The 14,359-nt window shown below is 39.0% G+C and overlaps 1 long non-coding RNA gene across 8 annotated transcripts in view; it reads right to left on the reverse strand.

Annotated features, from left to right (window-relative positions):
* The window catches only part of LOC115290805, an 89,241-nt gene that overhangs the window by 53,062 nt on the left and 21,820 nt on the right, over positions 1–14,359 (reverse strand). Inside the window, exon 3 of one of the 8 annotated variants that reach the window (XR_003908220.1) lies at positions 2,369–2,489. The exons of the other annotated variants lie outside the window; for them this stretch is intronic. This is a non-coding gene — a long non-coding RNA (uncharacterized LOC115290805). The remainder of the gene's footprint in view (positions 1–2,368; positions 2,490–14,359) is intronic. 8 annotated transcript variants of the gene reach the window in all.

The following is a 14,359-nucleotide window of genomic DNA, read 5'->3' on the forward strand; positions in this document are numbered from 1 at the left end:
ACTGTGAAATATTAAAAAAAAAAAAAAAGGAGAAGAGGAGGAGGAGGAGGAGAGGAAGAGGAGGAGAGGAGAGGAGAGGAGGAAGAGAAGGAGGAGGAGAAGGAGGAGGAAGAGAAGGAGGAGGAGAAGGAGGAGAAGGAGAAGGAGGAGGAGAAGAAGAAGGAGAAGAAGGAAGAGGAGAAGAAGGAGGAGGAGAAGGAGGAGGAGGAGGAGAGGAGGAGGGGAGGAGGAGGAGGAGGCGGAGAAGAAGGAAGAGGAGAAGAAGGAGGAGGAGAAGAAGGAGGAGGAGGAGAGGAGGAGGGGAGGAGGAGGAGGAGGCGGAGAAGAAGGAGGAGAAGAAGGAGAAGAAGAAGGAGAAGAAGGAGGAGAAGAAGAAGGAGAAGAAGGAGGAGAAGAAGGAGGAGAAGAAGGAGGAGAAGAAGGAGGAGAAGAAGAAGGAGAAGAAGATGATGATAGAGTGACTGCTCTGGCCAAAGGCTAAAGCCCAAAACATGAGAAAGAAGTGTAGAATTTCACATAATATATTTATTTTTGATCCTTTTATATATCTGACCTATATTCTAATTACTTCAACCAAGTTCTTTGCAAAGGGCATGGACTCTCTGATACTTTTTCTATCACAGAATTTAGGAAACACCTTAAATACATTAATACAAGAAATTAATTAAGCACACTGAATACAGTAAGATGGAAGATCAGGTCACGGCCTGAAGTCAAATGTTACATCTTACATGTAAGATCATTCTAAATAAAATGTACAAAACCAATTAAGTATGAGTTAGATTATTTCCTAATGCAAACTATTCTTAGATCAACCCTTCCTCCTTTTCAGGAGCCTCTTTTCAATTATCCACTTGCCTTCTTTATTGGCTCATTCTTTTCATTTAAACACACTCAAGTCTCTCCCAACTTAGAACTATGAACCCCATGATCTCTTCTAGATTGTCTCCCTCACCAAGTGCCTTCATATCCATGCTTCTTGTGACAGAGGTCTGCATTTCTTCATGTTCTAGTGACTCCTTAACTCATGCATGTAAGATGCAAGTAAATTACTGAGCCATAAAACTAAAGGTGAAAATAATCTGTGTACAAAACCAGTAAATGCTCATTTAAATATTTCGAACTTTATCAACTGAGAACTTATCCAAATCTCTTTCCATTCTATACCATCTCCTACCTCTCCACCAATTTTATATCCAAGCCATCTCCCACTTTATCCGTACTGTGCAAGACCTAGCTCCTCCGGCATGCATTTTTGTACACGTCTTTGTTGCCCGTGTTCCTTCTGCTTTAGAATGTTTTTCCAACCTCTTGTTGATTTATCCTTCTCATTTTTCAATGCCAAATTCAAATTGTAGTTCCTCTCTGTAGCTTTCCCTACACCCAAAGTAAAGCTACTCCCTTAATTGTATTCCCATAATACTTTAATTTCCTGACTGCACACAACACATCCTTTTCTATTTTTTTAACTTGCCTGTCTCTTCGGCTGTTCTAAATACCTGGACGACAGTGTCTTAATTGAAGTTCTAAGAGTTTTCAAAGATCTGTGAAACCCCTAAAATTAGAAGCAAATATTTGTATATCTTCTGTTTTTTGGAGAGAACGTCTATAGCAGTTATCAGTTTCTCAAGACACATGTGACCCCAAAAAAGTTAAAAATACTGCCCCATAAATTAGTACAGTTATCTGTCACATGCTTGAGACCCATTAAATTGCCATCAATATAAACAAAGTAACTGCACAGACAGCAAAAGCAAATCTCCTTCACAGAATTCTAAATAACATATGCACACACTGCCCCCTCCAGGAGGCAGAGCTTAATCCCCTGTCCCAGTACCCACAGTCCTTGAGCATGGGTACTTAGTGACTTGCTTCAAAGGAACAGAGTGGTGGGGCGCCTGGGTGGCTCAGTCAGTTAAGTGTCCAACTTCAGCTCAGGTCATATTCTCACGGTTGTGGGCTCGAGCCCCATGTCGGGCTCTGTGCTGACAGATCAGAGCCTGGGGCCTGCTTCAGATTCTGTCTCCCCCTCTCTCTGCCCCTCCCCCACTCATGCTCTGTTTCTCTCTGTCTTAATAATATATAAACAAAAAACTTAAAAAAAAAAAAAGAACAGAGTAGAAAAGAGAAAAATAGTAATTTTACAGTGGAGAAACCTGAAGACACCACCTTAACCAAGGGATTAGCTACTTATCCAAAGGTTAACCTCACCCATGATGTCATGAAGGTATCATGCATTCCTTGATGTGATGTGTCAAGAAAGCCACTTGATCCCCACAGTAGTCTCACAAAAATTCGGAACTTTTTTTAATCATGGATTAAAAAAAAAATTAGACCAACCCAAATTGAAGGACATTCTACAAAATACCTGACCAGTACTTCCCAACTGTCAGGGGCATGATAAAACCAGGAAAGACTGAAACCATCACAGACCAGAAGAGACCAAGGAGATATGACGACATAATGTAATTTGTATCTCGGACTGAGTCCTGAAACAGAAAGAAGACAAAAATGGAAAAACTGGTGAAATCCAAATAAAATCTGGAGTTTAGTCAATGGCAGTGTACCAATGCTGGGGTCTTACTTTGGACAAAGGTACGATGTCATGTAAGATGTTCACAAATGGGGGAAACTGGGCGGGGAGTATAAAGGAACTCTCTGTATGGTCTTTACCACTTTTTTGTAAACCTACAATTATTCAGAAACTAAACTTTTTATCTTTTGAGTCTTTTTTCATGTAGTTACAAACTTCTCAGATTCCCAGTTTCCAAACTTTTGAAGAATTATTAGCAAACAGATGTGCTGTCCAATCTCCAGTAAGTTACATTAGACATATGAGAAAAGGTGTTACACTCAGGGGCGCCTGGATGACTCAGTAGGTTGAGTATCCAAATTCAGCTCAGGTCATGATCTCTCGCGGTTTGTGAGTTCAAGCCCTACATCAGGTTCACTGCTGTCAGCCGTGTCACTTCAGATCCTCTGTCTCCCTTTCTCTGCCCCTCCCCCGCTTGTGCTTTCTCAAAAATAAACAAACATTTTAAAAAAGGTGGTATACTCAAAACAAGGCAAAAATCTGTCAAGTCAATTATAATTATGGAAATTATAAATGACATCTTAGACATTAGTGAGTGGCATCTATTTCTTGACAATGAAGTGTCATTAGTGACTTTTTAAATCTGAACCACTCAACTCTTTACATTCAAGCATCACATTGTGCCAGGCACTAGGATGCGATGGGGAGTGGGGAAAGAAAGACCAATAAGCAGTAATAAATGGTTAAGTACAGTGGGATACAGCATGCAACGGGAGATCGGGAGCTCTCTGGACTCACAGAACTGTCTAAGGGAGATTAAGATGGGAGGATGAGTAAAATATTTTAAGTAAAATTGAGAATGCGAGCCAAGGGTTAAGAAGCATTAGCCAAGAAAAGAGGATTGGGTAAACCAGGCAAAGGCAACAGCCTGCACAAAGACCTACAAGTGAGAGACCAAGGCCAGTTGTTCTGTGTGGCTACAGCTTAAAGTGCTAACTAAGCAGGGCATGGCAAGAAATGCAGCAGCCCAATCTTTCAGTCTACTTCTGGGGAGTCATGTCTAGAAGCTGCGCCTAAAGTTTCTTTACCTTTCCCAGTATTTCTGGAGCAACTAAAAACCTTCACGTTAGTTTGTTACTTGCCAACACAACCCCTCTTACAAACATAATTAGCCTCCACATCATAACATTCAATAACAACAGAAAAACCAAATATTTAACCAGTCTCTATGTTCAATCCTATCCATACAATTTTCTTTCCCTCTAGTATTGTGCAAAAAGAAAAGGAAGGCAGGTTTACAACATGCATAGATGGCAAAAAGCTGGCAGACATTACTAACAATGTTTTAAGTTCCACACTTATGCTCAAATGTATCAATAACACTAAAATAAAAGTAGCTATGAACCAGGAAGGAAAGGAAGAGAGGGAATAATTACCACAACACCAATCCCACCACACCGGCAGAACCAAAACCACATAATGAAGCTCTCAGCTTTACCATTCCGGCAACAGAGGGCCTGCCTGACAGTAGAACGTATGGTTAAAAGTGTAGGTTGTGAGGCCAAACTTCATGATTCTGAAGCCCTGGGCAAATTACTTAAAACGCTATGGGCCTCAGTTTCCTCCTTTGGGAAGTATAGATATTACCTCTCGCATAGATTCAGTTTGATGTTTAAATGAGTTAATACATATCAGCTATCATTAATACGCACTCTATACCTCCAAAGGTGTACATTCCCTGTGCCCTCACTGAATAAATAGCCACCCTCTTCTCTCCCCTGCAAGAAAGCATGTCAGAAAATAACATTGTCTTCAATCTACTTGATCTACTCTATATGAGAAAACCATTCTCAAAGCTTAGTTTACTACTAGTAATATATTCTGTACAACCCACAATAACAATCACCCTTCTCAGTGTGTTACAATATCTAGGAGAAATACTGATTAGACCATGGCAGAAATGGACATTGCCTACCTTTCTCCACTGGCCCACCTTACTCGTTAACAAAAGCCTGATTCTGTTTGGGTATCAGTCAGCCACAAATTTCAAGAGACTGAGCCCACTTCCATTCCCTGGATCAAAAGCATCAGCATCACACAGGAAGAACTTGGGAGAAACACCAAGTTCATAGTGTAAACTTTTGAAATCAGAAACTCCGGGAGCGGGGCCCAGAAATCTGTGTTTTACCAGGTTCTCCAGGTCATTCTGGTGCACACAAGTCTAAGAACCACTGAGCCATTAATGTTAATCCCTGTCTCGTCAGTAACTGGTTTAGCAACAGGCATATGATGATTCTGAACAAGGAGGGTCATTTCTGGAAATTCTGCTTATTAAAAATGAACACAAAGAAGGGACCTTCCCTCTTCTGGACTTTAGATCTTTTTGATTACACAGATTTGATGCCTAGAGCCTTTACAGCCATCTCACAGTCATAAGAGAGCAAGCCAAAAACTTATCTGCCACACTCAGTCGCTGATATAATCAAGGCAAAAAAATAACCAATCATGGATCCACTCTATCCATCAGATGTCCCGATATCTGAGATAACATCATGTTGCCTCAACTAAGACATTTCAGGGGCAACTGGGTGGCTCAGTCGGTTAAGCGGCCGACTTCAGCTTGGGTCATGATCTCGCGGTTCGTGAGTTCGAGCCCTGCATTGGGCTCTGTGCTGACAGCTCAGAGCCTGGAGCCTGCTTCGAATTCTGGGTCTCCTTCTCTCTCTGCCCCTCCCTGCTCACGTGCTCTCTCTCTCTCTCTCTCTCTTGCAAAAATAAATAAACATTTAAAAAAATGTCAGCAGTTTGGATGCATCATTATTTTATGAATCATCAAGCAGGGGATGCTGTCAACTAAACCAACATTCTATTCACTTAAGTAAATGTTCAAAATGTCTCAATTTCAGAAATATTCAATTATGAAGAAAATGCAAATCTCTGAATTGAAAACAATAAATTCCTTATTGTTTAAGCCACATGAGAAGGGGATTTCTGTTGCCTGTTAATCATAACTAATTTTTTATGTTTATTTTTGAGAGACAGAGCAAGAGTGGGGGGGCGCAGAGAGGGAGACACAGTGCTCACAGGGTTATAAGATGCAAAGGCTCTAAGCATCAAATCAACAATCAATAACATCTAAAGGCTAGAAGAAGAAAAGCCTGAAGACTTCTAACTATCTCCCCCTCTAACTTCAACTCCTCTGCCTGAGATTTAAAGTTCTCTCTCCACCACCACTGCCTACCTTAATACAGCTTCCACCTCTTACGGAGTCTTCTCAGTGTCCATATCCCAAAGCTACCATAACCCTCCCTCTCCCTACCCCAGCCTGATTCCTGTCCAATGCCTTTGCTCATGATGTCTCCTATTCGCATCTAGCACGTCACTAACCCTTTCTGCCCACCTGAAATTCGCAAATCCTGCAAAGGGCAGCCAAAATACCCAGTGCCAGGATTAGGATGGACCCACGATTCTTTTCCCAACCACTGCCTATAATTAGGACACATACACCATCCTCTATACTGGGACTGTACTCACTTACACAAGAGAGCAAGATTTAGCACCTTATTTGTTCTTTCTTTTAGATATTTTTATTTTTCTAGTTATAATATGAATATATCTAGGGAACCCCACAATTCTTTACAATGTTGGCAGCATTTTAAGCCCTTATTAAATCTTACTGATTAATTCCTCACTTTAGAAGCTATCACAAGTCTTGGTCAGAATTTAGAATTTAATATTATTTATATAACAGCAAAATATGTATTAAACTATATCATGGAGTTTGCAATTAAAATTCTGGTTGGCTTAACTAACAAAGAAGAAAGAAAAGAACAAAGGGTTAGTCTGCCTTTGGATCTGGGTCCTAGCGAATACCTGGTGCTGAGTGAAGAGAACAAGAGGAAGGTCTATGGAAGGATCAAGCTCGGCTCCTCTCCCTTCACAGAACGTCACATCTGGAAAAGTAATCTGACTCCATCATATTTTATATTTAAAAAACAGTGACCCAGAAAAATTCTGAGTGACAGACCCAAGATAAAGAAGCTCCCTTTTTATTTTCTGAGACAGGAAACTACCTAATTATAAACAGAAGTTAAAGAAGATAGCTTCCAGAAATTCTTGAAAGAAAACAGAGAACTGAATCCAAGAGTCAGGAATACAAAAAGCTGAAGGGGAAGGAGGAAGAAGCAGACAGTGCACATTACTATATCAAATTAAACAGTTATAAATACGCCTACCTCATAGTAAGCCCAGAAAAAAGTCTCCCACTCCATCACCTTCTTAGTCCACAGGAACCATCCTCAGGCAGCCCCTACTCTGAAGCTTAATGGCTTTAAAAATTTCCAAGCTGTCACTTGAGACTCAAAACTGATCAACTGCAAAAGGGGGAAAAAATCCTAACTTTTTATTATAATAGTTACTAAGTGGTTTTATTTCAAATTTCATTTAAAAGCAGCCAAACTGGGATTTTAAAATGGTTTTCATACGGACACTGTGGCACTGAAAAATTACAGAACATACTTTACTCCCCACAATTACAAAAGAAGAACTTAACTTTGTTGTTGTTTTGGCTTCTATAAAAATGTAACTTTTGATTTTCTAAAAATTTTGAGGACGTTATTACAAAAGGCCTAGTGGTTAACCCAGTGAGGCACTGCACCTCAACGTGTTAAGATGGTCTGTCTGATTGACACTGGAGAACCAGAAAAAAAAGTCTGGAGACCCACAATGAGTTCAGGAACTCTTTAAATCATTACATACTAACAGTAAAGATATATCCAGTGGCTGAGTCTTAGCCGAACTACCCAGTATAAGCACTTCAGACTCCACATTTTTATGCATTCATCACTTAATCTCATTCTTAGCCCAGCTAATCTGTTTGGACCATAAGCCTCCAAAAATACCACTTTAGGAAAAAGGAAATAGCTCTTCCTTAAAGAGAAATGGTTTATTTTATCGAATTTGTTTCCCCTGTACTTGAAAACAGGGAAAAGAGAATTTTACTAATGACATATGACATATGACATATGACATATGAAAAAGCCAAGTGGTCAAAACCTAAAATTATTTTCTAATAAAAGCAGGGCCATTTAAAATAATCAAAAATCAACAAATTCAATAATAAAAATTGTTAGAAAACATCAAACCATACTCCGAAGGTCCTCCTAATAACTGGCATTCTTTCAAACACAAGAAGGTTTTAAAAACAGTTTTGTGGGGGTGTCTGGATGGCTCAGTCAGTTAAGCGTCTGACTTCGGCTCAGGTCATGAGATCACAGCCTGTGGGTTTGAGCCCTGCCTCGGGCTCTGTGCTGACAGCTCAGAGCCAGGAGACTGTTTCAGATTCTGTGTCTCCCTCTCTCTATCTGCCCCTCCCCAGCTCACCCTCTGTCTCTCTCAAAAATAAAGACATAAAAAAAAATTAAAACAACAACAACAACAGTTTTGTGTAAAGTATAAGCACTGCCTAGCCTTTATTACCCAGGATAATGTATTACCAAGTCTACTTCCATAGATTCTTAATTCTAATACATAATTACTGCTGCAGGAAAAATGTGACCCGTACACCAGAGACCTGGCATCTTTTGTTGCCAGGGTCACTTTCCAGGTTCTCACCTGAAGCCCACAAAATCCACCTAAGTCTGCGTGTACTATGTCTTTCCCTGGTCATGTAACTGATGACACCCCGTGTCTGCTGGAGATGCACACCCGTGATAAAATTAGGTCTCATTAATAAAACCTAAGGAGAAAAATTAAAAAATGAAGAGTAACAAAATACATACTGAATATGGTAAGAGCACTAATTCAGGCGGGATACAGTATGTACTCATTTTGTTGCCTGCAAGGTCTGTTACTTAGTTTTTCAGTTTCTGACAAGAACGCTTCTATGTGCCAGGCAGCGTGTCGTCAGCACTTTAGATTCATAAACTCACTTATTGTACTGATAAGGTAGATACACTCTTGGTACCTCATTTCACAGTTGAAGAAGTGAGGGAGAGACAGTATGCAAGATATCCAAGACCACGGAGCTGAATGAAGGGTTTAAATTTTATTTTGTTCTAAACCTTCTCTGCTGTGACTGGCCCAGCCTTCATGGAAAAATTAATGTGAAAACAAAGATAAACAGACATCAAAAAGACAACCATTCCCCAACCCAGCCATCCTGGTAAGTTAGAGACCTATCCTTCCAAATGGGGATGTGGAGGAAAGTTTCTGGAAGAGTCACTCTCATCTTAGTTTCACCCTTACTGCCTCCCTTTCTATATAACGAAGATGCATATGAGGAGGATGGAATGTGATCACCCGGCACGGCGGTCTACTTGCTTCCCTATGGAGTCAGCCTATTCATGGCCAGTAGCCAATCCACCGGCAGGCTTCTGCTTCAACTCAAGAGTAGTAAGGTTTGAAAGTGCCTCAAGCAGAGCCAACAGTTCTCTGATCCTTTACAGTATCAAACTCTGCAATTGTGTGTCATAGCAGCCATGCTAGAATGAGGTCAATTACTGCAGCACTCACTAGACTTTTCCCTTTTCTCCTCCCCTGGTGTTCAGGCTCTTTTCCCAGCACTTGCTCAGAACTGTTGTTAGCCTTTCTCCCTTGGTTTTACTGCCCCTACGTTTATGTTATTCTAAGTCTTCTTCCCTATGGATTCCTATGTGGAAAATGAAAGGTCTGAAAAGAGAAGTTTAAAAAAAAAAACACCTGAAATGAAAATTCAAGAGGTTCTTGTATTAAGTCACTGTTTTAACAGAAATCCTATTTCTAATTTCATTCCTTTCAAAAAAACCAAGCATTAAACTACAATAAATATGGCCTAACCAACTATAATAAAGAAATAAACACACACACACACACACACACACACACACGCGCGCGCCATAATAGTGGGGATCTTTGATTCTTAGCATCCCACTTTTCTATCCACTATTTTCTAACTACACTGTTCTTCTTTAACCACGTAATCAACTATTTCTCAAAATCCTCTTGTCAGATGTGAAAAATTAGAAAGAACCTTACTTAACCTTAGACACTTGAGACCTGGCTCCTAGAACACCACCATCACTTACTTAAGAAATGATGTCACTGAAGTTTTGTTTACTGATCTACAAAGTAAAGGAAATCCCACCTCCTCTCACCTCCATAATCTAAGGTTCAAAGGAGATAATATATACGGACAGCAAAGAAACAGAAGTACCAACAGGGCTAAGACTCACCTTGAATCCCAAAAAAATCCCCTGACGCAACAGGTCAGTACTCAGTAACTCAACCTTTCCCTTGACAATAACTACTTTAAGGCGAGAAGCACAGTCTACTAACTCCTATGCCTTAGTGGAGAATTTTAACCAAATTATGTTTTTGAGTTGACACCTGGATGGTAAGGGACAACCGAGAAAATGGTGTGCAGTGTGTAGGGTCATGGCAGCCTCAGGTTCATGTCATATAAACAATTTATTACCAACTGTTTTTCCACTTTTTGCCTCAAATCAGTCTTCAGAATAAATGTGATAGGTTAGCTTCTAAGTCAAACTCCTAAACAATGAACAGTGATCCCAATCTAGTATCAAAACGACTGATGAACAAAAAGTAGCCAAAGAACGCCAGAAAGACATCATACATTCTGACATCTAAAGGTCTCAAATTCTTATCAAGGGGTCATTTCTAGTTTGTGTGCAGTGGTAGAATTTGTCTTCTGCTGAATACACTCTGTCTTATACCGTCTCGTGTTACATAAGAAGGCAGTAAGGTCTTAAAAAGCCACATGTTCTGCCAAATGATTCCAACTTTCCATATCTGCAAACTGATTATAAATACATCTGCACCGAATAGATAAAAGGCCATTTTAGCTGTACTTCAGTTTTGCCAGTAAATGCATAACTATAAAATTGTATATAAATCAAATCATATTTATCATTGCCTTGGGTTATTTCAAAAGTGCATTTGCACAGGGAGAAAAAGATACCCAAAAACATGGCCATAAGAAATAAAGATCCTAAGGTGCGAAACTTTAAAAAATATTTAGTATTTAATATTTAATATTTATTTAATCTAATATTTACTTAGAAAAAATATTAACGCTACTACTCAGTCAACAACAATACTGAAAATCGTGTAACAGAAACTGGTGATTGCCAGGGATATATAAAAAGAGCACCTCTTCTAGGCAGAATTTGTAGAAGTAGAATAAAATGCTTTCTGTGGGCACTGAAATCGGACTACCAGAAGCTATCCAGGTCTGACAGTGTGAGGGGAATGTCCGCAAAATGGCAGAGTAAGCGGCTCCATGTTCCCACCCACAGCCCCTACAGTAAGTACCGCAACATCAAAAAACAAACACCAACTGTCCGAACCAACTTCATCAAAACTCTGGAAAACAGAGCAACCGACTGAATACTGGATCAAGGAAAAGTCAACTTAAGTGGTAGGAAAGCTTTCTGGCATTTTCATTTGTCCTTGACCCACCCCATCTCTGATGTAGCAGCAGTCTATGTTCCCAAAATGGGACCTAGGTTCCCTGGTTCTAGAAAAAGGAGAGCAGACCTTACTTGTGAATTATGGTTTAACTCTGTTAGAATCTATCTTGGGACCATCTGAAGGACGGACAAGATACGGTCTCTGTTTCACCTGACTCAAACCCATCCAGGCTGAGGAGTGGCTGGCACTGCTCAAAACATGGAAGGTGTAGGAACAGTCTGCAGATACCTGAAGTGAAGGATTATAGTTGAAACATACAATAGACTACCAAGGAGTAGGAGGGAAAAGTCAAGAAGAGTTTCTTTGGGAAATCAGGACAGTCAAAAGCTTGTATCTAAGGAAATTTAGAAAGGGGCAGGTATGCCCAGGATGCAAGCTTAGAGAAAACTTTAAGCTATCACCACAGGCTGAATGCCAAACTAGATGCAAGTCTGACTATCTTAGGAAAACAGGCACCAGCACATGGCCAATCAGCAAAGAACTGGAGAGGTTTATTTGTTTTTTAGCTTTATAGGCAAAGAAGGCATTCTCTATGAAAACACTGACTGAACACAAGCTAAGAAATAGAGACTTCAGGGACTATACAGGATGAGAAATACGATTCCTGCATAAATATTTGCAAAAACTAAAACAAAAGCTAGCAGAAGGAAAATAATAATGACTATCAGGGAGAAGATAAATGAAGTAAATAAAAATAATAATAAAATCAATGAAAACCAAGGTGGCCTCTCAAAAAAGATGAACAGAATTGACAAACCTGCAGCTAGACTTACAAATACAAAAGACACATTAACCTAAATCAGAAATGAAAGAGACATACTACTGACCCTGCAGAAGTAAAAAGAATTATAGAAGAATTATATGAACTACACATTAAACTAGTCAACTAGATCAAATGGACAGATTCCTAGAAACACACACATATTATATAAACTGACTCAAGAAGAAACAAAAATCTCTCAAAGAAGTTCATAACCAGACGGCTTCACTGGTAAATTCCACCACACTTTTAAAGAATTAACATCAGTCCTTTTCAAACTCTTCCAAAGAACAGAAAACAAGGGAACACATTCTATGAGGCTGCAATACACTGATACCAAAACCAGAAAAAGTCATCACAAGAAAATTAAAAACCAAAATTCCTATGAAATATACACAAAACCTTCAACAAAATACTAACAAAGCAAATCCAACAGTATATTAAAAAAAAATTTATCCACCAAGACCTATTGGGATTTATCCTGGAATACAAAGATGGGTCGATATATGAAGAAAGTGCAAGAACTACCTACAGAATGGGAAAAAATATTTCCAAATCTTAGATTTGTATATCAAAATATACAAAGAACTCCTACAACTAAATAACAAAAGGACAAGCCAATTAAATGGGTAAAGGATTTGAACAGACAATTCCCCCAAGGTATATAAAAGGCTAAAAACAAGCACATGACATGCTCAACATCATCAGTTATTATGAAAATGCAAGTCAAAACCACAATGAGATACATTCATACCTATTACATTGACTATAATGAGAAAAAATGGAAAAAAAGTTTTGGTGAGGATGTGGAGAAATCAGAACACTGTTGGTGGGAATGTAAAATTATGCAGCTGCAGAGGAAAACAGTTTGACAGTTACTCAAAAAACTTAAAAAGAGAAATTACCATCTGATCAAGCAATTCTACACCTAGGTATGTACCCAAAAAAAAGTGAGAGCAAGAACTAAGATATCTGTACACCATTGGTCACAATAGCATTATTCATAAAAGACAAAAAGTGGAAATAACCCAAGTGTCCATCAACAGATGAACAGCTAAATATAATGTGGTATATATCTGTACAATGGATTATTATTTAGTCTTTAAAAGGAATGCAATTCTGATACATGCTATAATATAGATAAACCTTTAAAAAATATGCTCAGTGAAATAAGCCCAACACAAAAGGACAAATTTATGACTCTATTTATACAAGGTACTTAGAATAGGTGAACACTTAAAAGACAGGAAGTAGAAAAGAGGTAACCAAGGGCTAGAGAAAGGGAACATTGGGGAATCAATGCTGAATAGGTAGAGAGACTGTTTGGAATGATGAAAAAGTTCTGGAGATGGATGGTGGTGATGATTACACAACACTGTTAATGTACTTAATGCCAATAAACTTTGAAAATGGGTTGAAATGGTAAATTTTGTTATACATATTTTACCACAATAAAAAAATATGGTTACAATAGTAATTTATACTAGGCATATTTACTGCAATGATAAAAATTTTAGTTAGTATAGATCTTATGTTAATATTTTACCACAATAACCCTTTAAATGTAAACACAGAGCAAGATACAGAATCTATATGATCTCACAGAGGTATATAATAAAATTTCTTCTATAGAGACATGAAAATAGTCTGTAATTTCTACTTGGATCTGATATTAGATCTGGGTTAGTGACTAGTATCTCAGGACAGTTTTTTTTTTTTTTAATTAGAGAGATACAGCAAGCACACAAGTGAGGGAGAGAAGGAGACAGAGAGAGGGAGAGGGATAGAGAGAGACAGAGACAGAGAGAATCTTAAGCAGGCTCCACGCTCAGTGTGGAGTCAACGCAGGATTCGATCCCTTGACCCTGGGATCATGACCTGAGCCACATTCAAAAGCTGGATGCTCAACCAACTTAGCCACCCCAGCTCCCCTCCCAGGACAGTCTTAAACAAGGGTGATTTAAACAAGCTCCTGGTCCTTAGATAATGTCATGTGCTAAACAAAAAATGAATTATAGCACTAACACACTACTGTATGCAGTCCCTCAACATGTTACACCCAGAATTATAACTGGACCCAGCAAGACCGCTCCTAGGTATATGCCCAACAAATAAAAATACAGTCCATACAAAAACTTCCACTATTTGTAACAAATTGTGAGGACAACTCAAATGTCCATCAATGGATAAATGGATAAACAAAATGTAGTAAATCCATACAATGGAATATCAGCCATAACAGCATAGACCACCGACTCCCACAGATGAACCTTGAAATATTATGTGGAAGTGAAAGAAGCAGTCAGAAAAGGCTATATGCTATAGGTATTGTATGATTCTATATATATGAAATGTCCCAAACTCTACAGACAGTAGGCTGATGGTTCCCAAGGGCTGGGGAAAAGGGAGAATGGGAAGTGATTAACAATGGGCACAGGGTTTCTTTCTGGAGGGATACAAAGTTCTAAATTTAGATAGTGGTGATGGGTGCGCAATTCTGTGACTATATTAAAAACATGGACTTATACCCGTTAAGTGGGTAAATTTTATGGTTGCCAATTAGATCTTAAGCTGCTAAAAATAAATGCTGCTCTTTG

Source organism: Suricata suricatta, chromosome 1 (genome assembly GCF_006229205.1).
Source record: "Suricata suricatta isolate VVHF042 chromosome 1, meerkat_22Aug2017_6uvM2_HiC, whole genome shotgun sequence".
In the NCBI taxonomy this organism is placed as follows: Eukaryota; Metazoa; Chordata; class Mammalia; order Carnivora; family Herpestidae; genus Suricata; species Suricata suricatta.